This window comes from Silene latifolia, chromosome 9, assembly GCF_048544455.1.
Source record: "Silene latifolia isolate original U9 population chromosome 9, ASM4854445v1, whole genome shotgun sequence".
Lineage (NCBI taxonomy): Eukaryota > Viridiplantae > Streptophyta > Magnoliopsida > Caryophyllales > Caryophyllaceae > Silene > Silene latifolia.
Window position 1 is genome coordinate 80,892,138 of NC_133534.1, and position 13,580 is coordinate 80,905,717.

Below are 13,580 nucleotides of genomic sequence, written 5' to 3' on the forward strand. Positions count from 1 at the left end.
TCCCAAAGTTCCACAACTCTCACATACTCCACTTGGAATTGAGGATAATGCCACCATTGCATTAACATGTTAATTGGGTGATTTGGAAGCTTCATGAAGCTTAGCCATGGCCTTCTCAAACTTCAAATTGATGGTGTCAATATGAGCACTTAGTTGAGGACCCAATTGTGTGATGGAATCTACCTCATGCTTTCCTCCTCTAGTGGCCTTTCGAGGCCTACTATATTGCGAATTATAAACCGCTATCTCTTCAATTTTGGCCCATGTTTAATTGTCAACAACTTCGGTGAACATACCATTTGATCCCATATTGAGAATGTTGCGGGAGTCTTCATATAGACCATTCCAAAATTGTTGCACAAGGAACCACTCACTAAGTCCATGGTGTGGACAAGAACGACAAGTGTCCTTAAATCTCTCCCATGCTTCATACAATGATTCCTCATCTCTTTGCTTGAACTCGGTGATTTGGGCTCTCAACATGTTAGTCTTCTCCGGAGGATAAAATTTCTTGTAGAAAGCAAGTGCCAACTTATTACATGAGTCAATACCAAGGGTAGCCTTGTCTAGGCTCTTTAACCATTGCTTTGCGGTACCGATCAAGGAAAAAGGAAATAATACCCATCGGATTTGATCGTGAGTAACTCCGGTTTGAGAAATCGCATCACAATAGTCGCAAAAAGTCTCCATATGTGAATGAGGGTCTTCACTAGGCATCCCTCGAATTGAGTTCTCTCAACTAATTGTACGAATGCAGATTTGGCAACGAAATTGCCGGTTAGATGTTGTGGTGTAGGAGTACCATTTGGTAGGTTCTCCTCGGTTGGTACGGAATGTGATGAAAATTTAGGCATTGCGGGTTGATTTTGTGGTGGGTTTTGTATTGGGTTGTCCTCTCCTTCTCTTGCAAAAGGGTTGGTAAACTCAATGTTATTTGGTTGAATGTCCACAATCTCTCAAATACCTCTTAAAGTACCTCTAGCAACTCTTCTATTGTTGGTTAAGGTTCTTTCAATTTCAAGATCAATAGGTAATGGATTACCTTGTGATCTTCTAGTCATGCAAAATATCAAACAACTCGAAAACAATTGTCTATATAAATGGAAACATTCGGCCTCAGAGAGTTTGACATTCTTTGCCTTGGGTTTGCCATTCTCTACGGCTTTCCCCTTTCCATTGTCTTGTCTCTTTGACGATTTCTTGAATTGGGACTTTTCCTTCCCCTTTCCCTTCTTAACTCCAAGGGACATGTTCTTTAACTTCATGGTTAGAACATCCCTTTTTTCACTCCCACTAGCTTTCATATCCCTCACCGCTTGGGTAAGAAGCGCATGAATTTCATGATAACTCTTATCCATGCCATTCATGTTATAGTTCACCCTAAAATGGGCAAACTTGGACGGAAGTGAGTGGAGGATGCGATCCACCACAAGAGTCTTAGGAATCTTACACCCTAGACGCTCTAGGATGTCGACATATTCGACCATTTTTAGCACATGGGGACCAACCTTTTGGCCCCTCTTGATACGTGCAATTTATATAGACTTTTTAGCCTCTTATTGCACGCATTTTGTATGCCATTTACGTTGCTTTGTATTTTAAAATGCCTCGAATTGGCTACTTTACTTTGTTTTGTCTTAATTGCAGAAATGGGCCTGAAAGTAGTGGAACCGCACTTTATTCGTCCCACTTAGCATGCATTTTAAGGAGATGGAGATTTAGAGCAGAAGACGTACCCCGAGAAGCGTGAAAGAAGGTCTTAGGAAGCTGCCAAGACGAAGTCAAGGCCGTTCTCAGTGGAAAGTGCTCAATCGAGAGCTTTGGATGGTCGATCGAGTGGTTTGGCAGAAGAAAGAGTTCGATCGAGTGGTTCCTCAGCTCGATCGAAGATGGTTAATTTGGGAGGGTTCGATCGAGAGCCTTAGTTGCTCGATCGAACGGTTTGGCTGGAAGAATACTCGATCGAGGGGATTTGCTTTATTTTAATATTTCTCTTCTTTTAATCTTAATCCAATACTTTGTTTCTCTTAATCCTTATTCTATTATTCTTTTGTTATCGATTTGTTTAGTTTATGCTTAATCTTGTTCTCTCTATTATGTCTTTTCTTGGTATGCTTATGTTTATTGTTATTGTTATTGATTTCAAAAGCATGAGTAGCTAATCTCCCTATGTTAGGATTAAGGGAGACATGGTAGTAAAGTGACGATGTTGTGAATAGGCTAGTTGATTTATTTGTGAGAACCTGTCACCATAACAATATAACTGTAACATGTTTAGTTGAGTGCATGCTTCTAAATAACTTTAATCTGGTTAATTTCGTTCCTGGATCGGAAGATTGGAATGAATAGACCTGCTATGAACAGTAGACTACCCTAATGAGGACGGAAGTTAAGTTAGTGTAAATGTAGGGTGCATAGCGGACCGGAAGGACCTTTCCCTTGCCCTTCTCACAGTAGATTGTCTAGACTATTTATGTCTGAGTCGATGAACTGCTATGGTGAACCGAAATCCTGACATACCTCTTTTATCTGATTACGTATCTCGAATTTTCTTGGTTTATCGCGCTTGTCTCTATTTCTCCTGCCTCTAATCTTTAGTAGTTTGGAAAACAAAATAAAAACCCCCCAATTGTGACTAGATAGACAGACTTACAGATAGATATCTTGCCTCCCTGTGGAGATCGACCCTACTTATCGCTAGCTTATGTTAGTTATATTTAGGTATTTATTTTTGGTACATAACGACCGTATCAAATTTTGGCGCCGTTGCCGGGGAGGCAATGGCCTATTTGTCTGTTCTTTGTTTCGTTTATCTCTCTTGGTCTCAGGGAATTTTTAATTCCTTGAGACAGTTCTTATTTATTTCCTTTAGTCTTGTTTATGCCCAGGTCTAATAGGTCAGAGTTAGTTCCAGCTGATCCTGAACCAGAACGGACCTTCCGTATTAGACAAAGACTACAGAGAAAGATTCGAAAGGAAGCCTTGAGTACTTTCGAACCCGAGCTAGAACACTTTTTATTTGCAGAAAATCCGTCTTGTGAAGAAGATACTTCTATTTCTGTCGTCAGTTTAGTGAAAATGCCTAACATCGCGAGTCATTCAGAGCCCACCGCTGCCTCAATCCCTAGAGGTTTCAAGCTTTCGACTAAGGATGGAAATACGTTCGACATTAGGCCGTCCTACATTAATTTGGTCGAACGAAATCTATACCGAGGTGTGGCGGGTGAAGATCCGAGTAAACATATGGAAGTTTTCACTGACTATTGCTCAACCATTCCCGCTACAAAGGGAGTGACTCATGACAAGATTAAGGAGGTCTTATTTCCTTTCTATTTGACCGATAGAGCCTGAGAGTGGCTCACTGATCTTGATAGAGAGGCAGCCGGTATCACTAACTGGGAGACTCTGGCCCTTGCCTTCTATAAAAGGTATTTTCCTCCACAACGAACCAATCAGCTGAGAGGAAAAATTACAAGTTTCAAGTAGGCACCTGATGAGAATTTTTATGAAGCTTGGTGTCGTTTCAAGAAGTTGGTGCGGTCTCTTCCTCATCATGGTTTTGATCAGTGGTTCTTGTGCAACCAGTTCTATTGATGTGACTCATATTTGAGCACATTTAGTCCTCGAATTAGCCTCATTCCTATGCTTTATAGTGCATAATTAGGTCATTTACTATCTTTAGTTTCCCATTTTGCATATTCTTTGAGGTTTTGTTTCCTTGGTAGGAGAGGAGTGCAAACCTTGCATTTACATGGCGAAATGGAGCTAAATTGATCGCATCTAATGACCAAGCATCAAAGGGAAGACGATACTAGAAGGCCTATGTAGATAATAAAGTAGATTGGGCAATGATGAATGGATCCTTGCATACCCAACAAGATCCTCGTGGATTGTTGAGGATTGAAGAAAAGAGAAGTGTCTGACCCAGGATCCGAGCGGATTGCAAGCAATCCGGGCGTCTCCTTGCACAACAACCCGAGCGTCCCGAGCTTAAGACGCTCATCTTGAAGCCCTAGGATCCGAGCGTCTCCCCTATGATCCGCTCGGATCTCCTGACATAAACCACCGTGCCAGCTTCCAACCCGCTCGGGACGAGCATATCTATGCGGGACTAGCAAAACGGAGATGCGCATCTCCTTGGAGAGGAGCACTTCCTCAACTTTTCTTAAGGGTCTTAATAGTCATTTAAGCCCTTAGTAACCCTAATGTTTGTACCTAATCTTTAGTATAAATACCCCTTTGTACTACCTAGATTAGCATGCAATCTTAATACTCTCTTAATCAAGTTTTAATTAATTAGTAATCTCATCTTAATCTTGTAATCAACTCCTAATATAGTCTTAATACAAATCTCAATACTTAATATTTCCTTAATTTCTCTATTGTTCATCATTTATTTTGGGTAATTAGAAGATCATTTGGGTTTATTGGGAGATTGACAACCTTCCATCAATCATCAAGTACTTCTATTATTCTTTGCATTATTACTTTGGAATCTCCATAGGTATAATTCTCTTAATCCTTGCTTTAATTATTGTTAATCATTTTCATTCATTCATCATGTTTTGCCTTGTTAATGTGATTGACAACCTTGTTAGCATGTTAAACTTGATCATGAGTGAGTAGTTTTCTTAGCTAGGGTTAATGGGTAATTAGGGAAAACCAACATGGGGAATGATTCATGCTTAATCTAATATATTCACATAATTTATTTACTTGCTTGTTGTGATTTCAACTTATGCACATGTTATGTTGGATGAAATGCTAGCCTATGAATCCTTGCATTTTTTTACCCATCACCTATCTTTTCAATGAGACTTATAAGACATAAACCAACTCGAGTCTCAGTAGACCATGCATAATGTTGAATAGGGAGGATTAAGTCGAATTTTAGGTGCTGTACAATCTAATCGATTCGGCTTCGGGACCCAAACCTTCTTAGGGATTGTAAGATATACACTAACTCGATCCCATCATAACAATAATTGCTTGCTTATAATTTGAGAACATGTTTGTATGATCAACTCCCATGTATTCCCCTATGAACCCATGATACCCTAGTGCTTTTAATCAACTGTTTACACCTTCATTTTATCTACTTTGCTTTGTTTTTATTGTTGATTAGTTTTAATTGATCTTCTATATCAACCCCAAATTGTGACACCCTAAGACATGACCATTTACAATTGGAAATCCTACATCAATACACGTCCCTTGGGATCCGAACTTTACTTGCCTCTTTACTAAGAGTAGTTTTTGAAGTTATAAATATTGTTTTGGTTGAGTAACTTTTGACGACGAATTTTACAACAACACCAAAAATGGCGCCGTTGCCGGGGACGGTGTTAACTTGATTTGATTTTCTTTGAATTGTTTTTAGTTGTGCCTTTCTTTACCTTGGGGAAGTCAATCTCCTCAAGGTTTGTTCTAATTGTTTTCAAGTTGTTTGATATTTTGCATGTCTAGAAGATCACAAGGTAACTTTTTACCCATTGATCTTGAAATTAAAAGAACTTTGACTAACAATAGAAGACTTGCTAGATATACTTTGAGAGGTATTAGTGAGATTGTGGACATTCAACCAAATAACATTGAGTTCATCAACCCTTTTGCAAGAGAAGGAGAGGATAACCCAATACAAAACCCACCACAAAATAAACCCACAATGCCTAAATTTTCATCATATTCCGTACCAACCGAGGAGAACCTACCAAATGGTACTCTTACACCACAACATTTAACCGGTAATTTCATTGCCAAATCCTCATTTATACAATTGGTTGAGAGAAGTCAATTTGGAGGGATGCCTAGTGAAGACCCTCATTCTCATATGGAGACTTTTTGTGACTATTGTGATGCGATTTCTCAAACCGGAGTTACTCAAGACCAAATTTGATGGGTCTTATTTCCTTTTTCTTTGATTGGTACCGCGAAATAATGGTTGAAGATCCTAGATAAGGCTACTCTTGGTATTGATTCTTGGAAGAAATTGGCACTTGCTTTCTACAAAAAATTCTATCCTCCGGAGAAGACTAACATGTTGAGAGCCCAAATCACCGGGTTCAAACAAAGGGATGAAGAATCTTTGTATGAAGCATGGGAGAGATTCAAGGACACTTGTCCATCTTGTCCATACCATGGACTTAGTGAGTGGTTCCTTGTACAACAATTTTGGAATGGTCTATATGAAGACTCCCGGAACATTCTCAATATGGGATCAAATGGTATGTTTACCGAAGTTGATGACAATCAAACATGGAACAAGATTGAATAAATGGCGGTCCATAACTCACAATATAGTAGACCTCGGAAGGCTACTAGAGGAGGAAAGCATGAGGTGGACTCCATTACTCAATTGGGTGCTCAACTTAGCGCTCATATTGACACCATTAATTTGAAGTTTGAGAAGGCCATGGCTAAACTTGAAGAGGCCTCCAAATCACCCAAGCAACATGTTAATGCTATGGTAGCATCATCATCAATTCCAAGTGGAATATGTGAGAGTTGTGGAACTTTGGGACATGACCAAAGTGAATGTAGGGGAACAAGTGAACAAGTGAATGCTTTCCAAGCATACAAGAGCGGCACCCCTTATTCCAACTATTACAATGAAAACACCAAATTCCACCCCAATCTTTCATACAAAAGTCAAAATGTTCAAAATCCTCCAACATACACCCCACCTCCAATGAGAAACCAAGCTCAAAGACCCTTTCACAATCAAAACCAAAGTTATCAAAATCAACCTCCATACAATCAAACAAATGACCAAGGTTTTGATGTTCAAAAAGTAGTCCTCCAAATACAAAAGAACCAACAAGAGTTTTTCACTCAAATGCAAAAGGATAGCCAAGCAAAAGACATCACCATTAACAACATACTAGCTCACACAAAGATGTTGGAGACCCAAATGTCTCAATTAGCATCTTCCAGTTCTCAAAGACAAAAGGGGCAATTACCACCTCAAGGTAATACCCTAAGACATGAGTCGGTGAGTGCCATCCATTTGAGGAGTGGTACAAGGTATGAAGGGCCGAAGAGGCCCATTGATGAAGATGTTGTGAATGCTAGTGACAAGGAAAGAGTTGAAGACTCTAAGAAAGAAGAATAACCCACCACAATTCAAGAAGTTTCAAAGAAGAATGAAGAGAAGACTAAGGAGAAAGAGCCTATTGTGATTGGGCTTCCATTTCCAAGTCGTCAAGCTAAGCCTAAGTTCGATGAAGAACTTGGAAAGTTCATGGAGATTGTGAAGAACTTGGAAGTCTCAATCCCATCACTGAATTGATTAACCATGTTCCGGCCTATGCGAAATACATGAAAGATATTCTTACAAAGAAGAAATCCATCCGGAAGCTAGAGACTATTGCGTTCACCAAGGTGAGTAGCGCCATCCTACAAGGAAGTTCACCTCCAAAACTAAAGGATGCGGGAATTTTTTCTATTCCATGCAGCATTGGCGACACTACGATCAACAAATCTCTATGTGACCTTGGGGCAAGTGTGAGTGTCATGCCATACTCGGTGTGCAAAAGGCTAGGAATGGGAGAGCTCAAGTGCACTAATATCACACTTCAAATGGCCGATCGATCAACGAAGACACCTTTATGGGTATGTGAGGATGTGCCGGTAAGAATTGGCAAGTTCTTCATCCCGGTGGACTTTGTTATTGTTGATATAGAGGAAGACTCCAACATTCCTATCATTTTAGGAAGACCTTTCTTAGATACCGCGGGAGCGGTGATTGACGTGAAACATGGAGAGCTCACACTTGAAGATGTAGATGAAACAATCACTTTTAATCTTGACAAGACAATGAGATCTCCCCGCTTACATGAGCCATGTTTCATGGTTGATCATTATAGCCGAGAAAGTGATAGGATGAAGTTGGCATCTCAATGAAAAGGACAAGCTATGGGTAAAGAATCACCACACATATGGGAGAAGAAAGTGGATAATCTCCAAGATGCTCCATCCAAAGAGCAAGAATGTTTCAACAAGAATGAGAGCTTGAATAGCTCACCACCACTTATGACAAGAGAAGAAGAAGGCCTCATTGGCCATAATGACAAGAAAGAAGAGGAGTTGTTCTCATCAACTCATGATACTATTGGGAAGCAAGCTAATGAAGTATGTGGTCTATGGGATGATGAGTTTGAAGGGTTAGTCAACCCTTATATTGGTAATGCTATGACCCAAGGCCAAGGCTTTGGTGACCATGTTAACTCAAGTCACCACAATAAAGAACAACATATGCAAAGGTCTATTGAAGATCTTTATAATGACAATGAACAAGCCTTCGATTAATTCTTCAAGGTGTTGAGCAACATCAACAACACCTTGGCTATGCCTCCTTGACATCTCATACATGAATGAGAGTTTGGTGGAGTCCTCCCTAAACCACCATTTGTAAATATCTTAACCCCTTAACTTGCATTTTTGTCAATTTTGGATTTATATTTTTATGCTTTGATCAAGATTATCATTTTGAGAAAAAGTGAGGGAGGGACTTATATGTTTATTAATGTGTAGTGTTTTGACATAGTGTGGGGATAGCAATTACCTAGGCTATCCAAGCCTTCATAGTGCCCCCACAATGAAGACCAAAGGAACGAAGATGGAATGACTTGGGTTATGAAATACCCACGGGTGGAACTAAATCCATGAGACACATGGGAAATCCAAGCGTCTCATGAGAAATCCGCTCGTCTTGGCTGCAATCCGAGCGTCCTGTGAGAAAAACGCTCATCCTGAGAGAGCTGGAAAGGAAAATTTTTCTCTGACTGAAGATCCGAGCATCTCCTAAAGGAATCCGCTCGTCTCAACCAAGACACTCGTCTTAGTGAGGATCCGCTCGTCCTGCTTCAATTAAAATCTGGGATTTCTCCCTGACCAAGAATCCGAGCGTCCTCAAAAGAATCCGCCCGTCTCCCTTCAGAAAGATGCTCGTCTCCTGCTGAAGTCGCTCGTCTCTGTAATACTACGGTTTTATGAGCCTCTGGGTACTCTATCGAGTAGGCCTTACTCTATCTAGTAAGGGTGTGTTGCGTTTTAAAAATAGTTTCTGACCTGTTGGGTACTCGATCGAGTAACCTTGATACTCGATCGAGTAAGGGGGAACTCGATCGAGTACCTCAGCTACTCGATCGAGTAGCCCGGTTTACGGGTAATGTTTTGACGGGTTTTATTAATAATGCGGGAATGATATATAAGGCTTTCGTCACTTTTCTCAAAACACTTTTACAATCTAAAAACCTTCAAGAGAAGATTAGAAGTTACGCTGAATCATTCTCGCCGCATTATTAGCAAATCCCGGAGCTAGAAGTGTCGGATCCTGTCGTTCTTTATATATTTGTGATCCTTGCGTCGAGGATAAGATCTACGTACCGAATTTGTTATATTTAATTAAGTTTCGTTCAACCCTAATTTTGGGATTGGGGGTTTTCTATGTTTATGTTGATGTGGTAGTGATTGTATGATTATGTGTATAGGAGAAGGGTTCGTAGAGGAAAGGTTTTGAGACAGCTGCTAGATCGTCTGATGATTGTGTTGCTTTCCAGGTAGGGTTTCCCTACTAAGTATTAGTCCCATGATGCATTGTTGGTGTTTTGTGATCGTTGAATATTATCGTATTCGTATTGTGACGGTTGTTGGTTTTGATTGTTGTTTAATGGTTGTGATTGGTTGTCTTTGGTTCTCGAGATGCGTTCTCGGCTGAGTGGAGTCACTTGCGGGAGTGGCTTCACACCCTAGTTTCGCCCTCCACGGAACCGCCACGGGAGGGGATGTGCATATTAATGGGACAGGGTTATCCCTCGGTATGATGAGCGGGGCTTAGGTGGGAATGGCTGCGGTCCCCCACTGGTAGGGCTGGTCCAGTGGACAGTCGGTGTCGGAGATTGATTGGAGTGGGTGTGATTGTGTGTGTGACCGTTTGAGCTGCTTGTTTACTGTGTTGTTGGTTATACAAATTGTGTGACTAGTACTGACCCCGTTTAATGTTTTAAAAAAACTGTGGTGATCCATTCGGGGGTGGTGAGCAGTTATTGAGCAGGTATGATATGACGCGTATGGGATAGCTGGGATGAGTCATCACGTGACAGTTAGAAGTCTTCCGCTGTGTCAGATGATGTTTTATAGCTTTGATAGTTTTAGCAGTAGACCGTCTGAGAGTCTTGTATTTCTTTTATCAGTTTTGGAGTTGGTATGTAATCACTTTAAACATTATTTACTTTTAAGTATGTTTCGTTATTGTCTAATGATTATCATTGCCTCGGAAAACCGAGATGGTAGTACTTCCATGCCTTAAGTGGTCCTGGTAAGGCACTTGGAGTATGGGGGTGTTACAAAATGGTATCAGAGCGACGATCCTGAAACCTGTAACCAATGAACCTAATGAATATAGGGAGTCTAATTAAAATGAACCCGGGTTAGAAGTTGTAGGAGCTAATGCAAAGACTTGGGAGACGTCCTAAATTCGCGAACTCGCCCTACAATTTTGAACCAGTCACCATGGGATATGAGTTGGGATCGCTATGTGTTTATCTTATGAATTGTGTATCTTTGTAGCAAAGTGTGGTATAAATCGGTGGATGTATGTGTGTGGAGAATGGGGAATATGTAAGAAAGATGGTGATGATGTGATTTTTGTTATGTTGTTGGTTGAAAGCATGTTGCATGATAGTTGGTTTACATGTTGGTTGGAATCGTTGGAAAAGTGTATGAGAATGATGAGTAATGTGGTGGAAAAAGGAAGTAGTTCATATGTGATATGATTATACATAATTTTGTTTGTGTAATTTTATATAATGATTTCTTATACTTGTCTACTGTTGTATCATATGCGCTTGTTAGATAAAGAATGTGATTGAACTAGATGAATTGATTGGAAAAGATGAAGTGGCAATTACATGAGAATATAAATTCCTTGATTATGAACATGTTTATTTGATGAAGTGGATTTGTAATATTGTTGTGTTAGTAACATGGAAATAGGATTTGTAATGTATGAGAATGTTTTGTGTTACGAAAAGTTATAAAATTAAAGCCTGCGGTTAGTACATGATTAATAAGTTAAATAATATATGTCCATGATGGATGTTGTTGCTTGACTTTTGAAGATAGTAACATGTGATTAGCAATACTGGTTTTATGAGTACTGAGTTGTTTTTGTCTACCTTGTTGTTGTTTAAGTCGTTTGGAAGTAAAAATCAAGTAGTTGTGTTTTTCGATTATAAAGAGGTTGTCTTTAAACTGTTATAACTTGAGATGCATAAATGATTTTGATGTGATTCCAATTGGTGGTGATAGCGTGTTCTTTTACGATTCTAACGATAGGTCACACACCCAAAACGACCAAGAAATGAGTAAGTTACGATTGTTTTACGAAAACTGGACAATGCTGAGAATTGCGTAGGGTACTCGATCGAGTAGTCTTGGTACTCGATCGAGTAGGCGGCACTCGATCGAGTACGTTAGTTACTCGATTGAGTAGCCCTGGTGATTTGTTTGACGTGCTTCTGACCTTCACCTACTCGATCGAGTAAGTCCCTTACTCGATCGAGTGGCCTGTACTCGATCTAGTGACCCCTATTTTGGGTCATATGCTTATGTTTTGACTTTGTTGCATATCATGTTTAATTCAAAAGTGTTATTTTGCTTCTTTATGCATTATTTTACATGTATGTTGGTCTTGATGCGTAACTTACCCAATATTGTGATGTAAGGAGTGGCACCTGTGGTGAGTATGAGTTCGGTGGAAGGACATGAGTTATATGTGGTTGTGATAGATAGTGATATGATTGTGTGTTGAGTAACGTAAAAGCAAGTGAATATGGGCAAGGGATGATGTGAGTCTAAAGAACGTGAGAATGAAAGGATTGAGAGTAAGGATGTGGATAATGGCAACTTGAGATGTGTAAAGAATTATGGAGGGAGATGGTTAGGAGTCGTGTGGGTTAGGAGTATGCATAGTGAAAGTTCGTTTAAAGGGGTTGAGAAGAGTAGTATATAGTGAACTTTGTGGAGACATGTCGCGAGGTGAATTTGTAGACAGTGAGTGAGTTTGGGAGATTTGGTTTATTAAGAGATGAAACTACTGTGTGATTTACTTGGGCAATTAACGGTACGAAAGGAATTATGATTTGTAGAGAGGTACAAAGGAGATGCAATTGTTTGAACAGTGAACATTGATTTTATGGATAGATTAATGGCAAGTGTGAGTGATAGCATAATAAGAGAAGATCCATGGTAAGAAAGAGTGAGATGATATCGGTATAAAATAATGGAATTTGAGTTTTGGAGCAACGAAAGGGTAACTGGATTACTAAAGAGTTAGCTAGAAGGAATAAGGAGTTGAACTATTAATTGGTATTGTTGAGTGTAAAGAGAAAAGAAGGATAAAAGTAAGCTGAGAAAAATGTTGACCAGAGTTATGTGATATAGAAGTAAGGAACCGTCGAGATTTATGATATTATCATGACGATATTAGTTAAGGGTTATATAGGAGTTTCAGGACAACATGATTAGTCGGGAGTTTCGGGGAATTAAGGAAGGTAAGAAGCCGGGTAAAGAATTTACACGTTATGAGATTTTTCGTGGAAAGCTAGATGACGATACAATTAAGGATAGTATTGGGAATAATGTTGAGGTAATTTTGTTGATGGATCCGTTGTTCGTTATTTGGGATGTTAACCAAAGATAGGAAAGAAATAGTGATGTTTAGTGATGAGTGTAAGAGGTTTGATGCCCGGACAACGGTAGTGTTATGGTTTGTGACTAGTGGTTAAGGGTGATGGTATATTGGAAAGGTAGCAATTCTAAAGAGGTTGATTTTGTAGGGACCAGATTGATAAGTATGGTTATGAAAGAGTATAAGATGTGGTTATATGAGGTTGTTGTTAGTAGTTGAGCATTAATGGTGTGGCTACATTTGGCAGAGGGTGATGGATATGCGAATGGGAGAATATGTTATGAGGTGTATACGAGTTAAGCTCGGGTGAGAGGTAACTTTTATCAGGTGGTAACTTACGTGATCAGGACTGACCAGTTGGATATGATTACGGGTCTATGATGTGTATAAATGTTTGTGTGAGGTTCTGACCTCACGGGAAGTGGTATGGTGTGATAGTTATAAAGTCATTATCCGAGTGTTACGTAATATATGTTGGACACGGTAATTTAATTGAATGATATTCAAAAAGGTAATAATTTGATTGATCTGGTATGACTGGTTATACTTGTATGTATTCATGATATATGTTATTCCGTGATGTGGTAAGGGGATGATATTCATAAGGTTATTATCTGTTTAATTCATATAGTATGTTGCTTTGTGAGTTAGTAAAGTGGATTTGAGTAAGTTTTCTTGTCTAAGAAGTTATGTTGAGTCAGTGCTTATGGGATTGTGTAAGTTGTGATGACTATCGATGTGGTTGTGGTGCCTCGGGTGGTGATCCGGGCACGGTATTTAGTGTTGTGATGCGGGTATTTTCGCACTGCGGTGTGGCTGTTGGTGGCGGTGTTGTGATGCCGTCACCGGTTGTGGTGGAGTAGGCGGGATGATTATGATTCGAGTTTCG

General features: G+C 39.7%; 3 non-coding genes across 3 annotated transcripts; 1 reads left to right on the top strand and 2 right to left on the bottom strand.

Moving 5' to 3' along the window:
- The first annotated feature begins 376 nt into the window (after positions 1-376).
- LOC141603886 (small nucleolar RNA R71) lies at positions 377-483 on the top strand. Its single transcript, XR_012525724.1, has one exon. It is a non-coding gene; the product is annotated as a small nucleolar RNA R71 (small nucleolar RNA).
- Positions 484-3,454: 2,971 nt separating this feature from the next.
- On the bottom strand, positions 3,455-3,560 carry LOC141603950 (small nucleolar RNA R71). The gene has a single exon (XR_012525783.1). It is a non-coding gene; the product is annotated as a small nucleolar RNA R71 (small nucleolar RNA).
- A 2,477-nt stretch (positions 3,561-6,037) lies between these two features.
- On the bottom strand, positions 6,038-6,144 carry LOC141603626 (small nucleolar RNA R71). The gene has a single exon (XR_012525489.1). It is a non-coding gene; the product is annotated as a small nucleolar RNA R71 (small nucleolar RNA).
- Between the last annotated feature and the right edge of the window lie 7,436 nt (positions 6,145-13,580).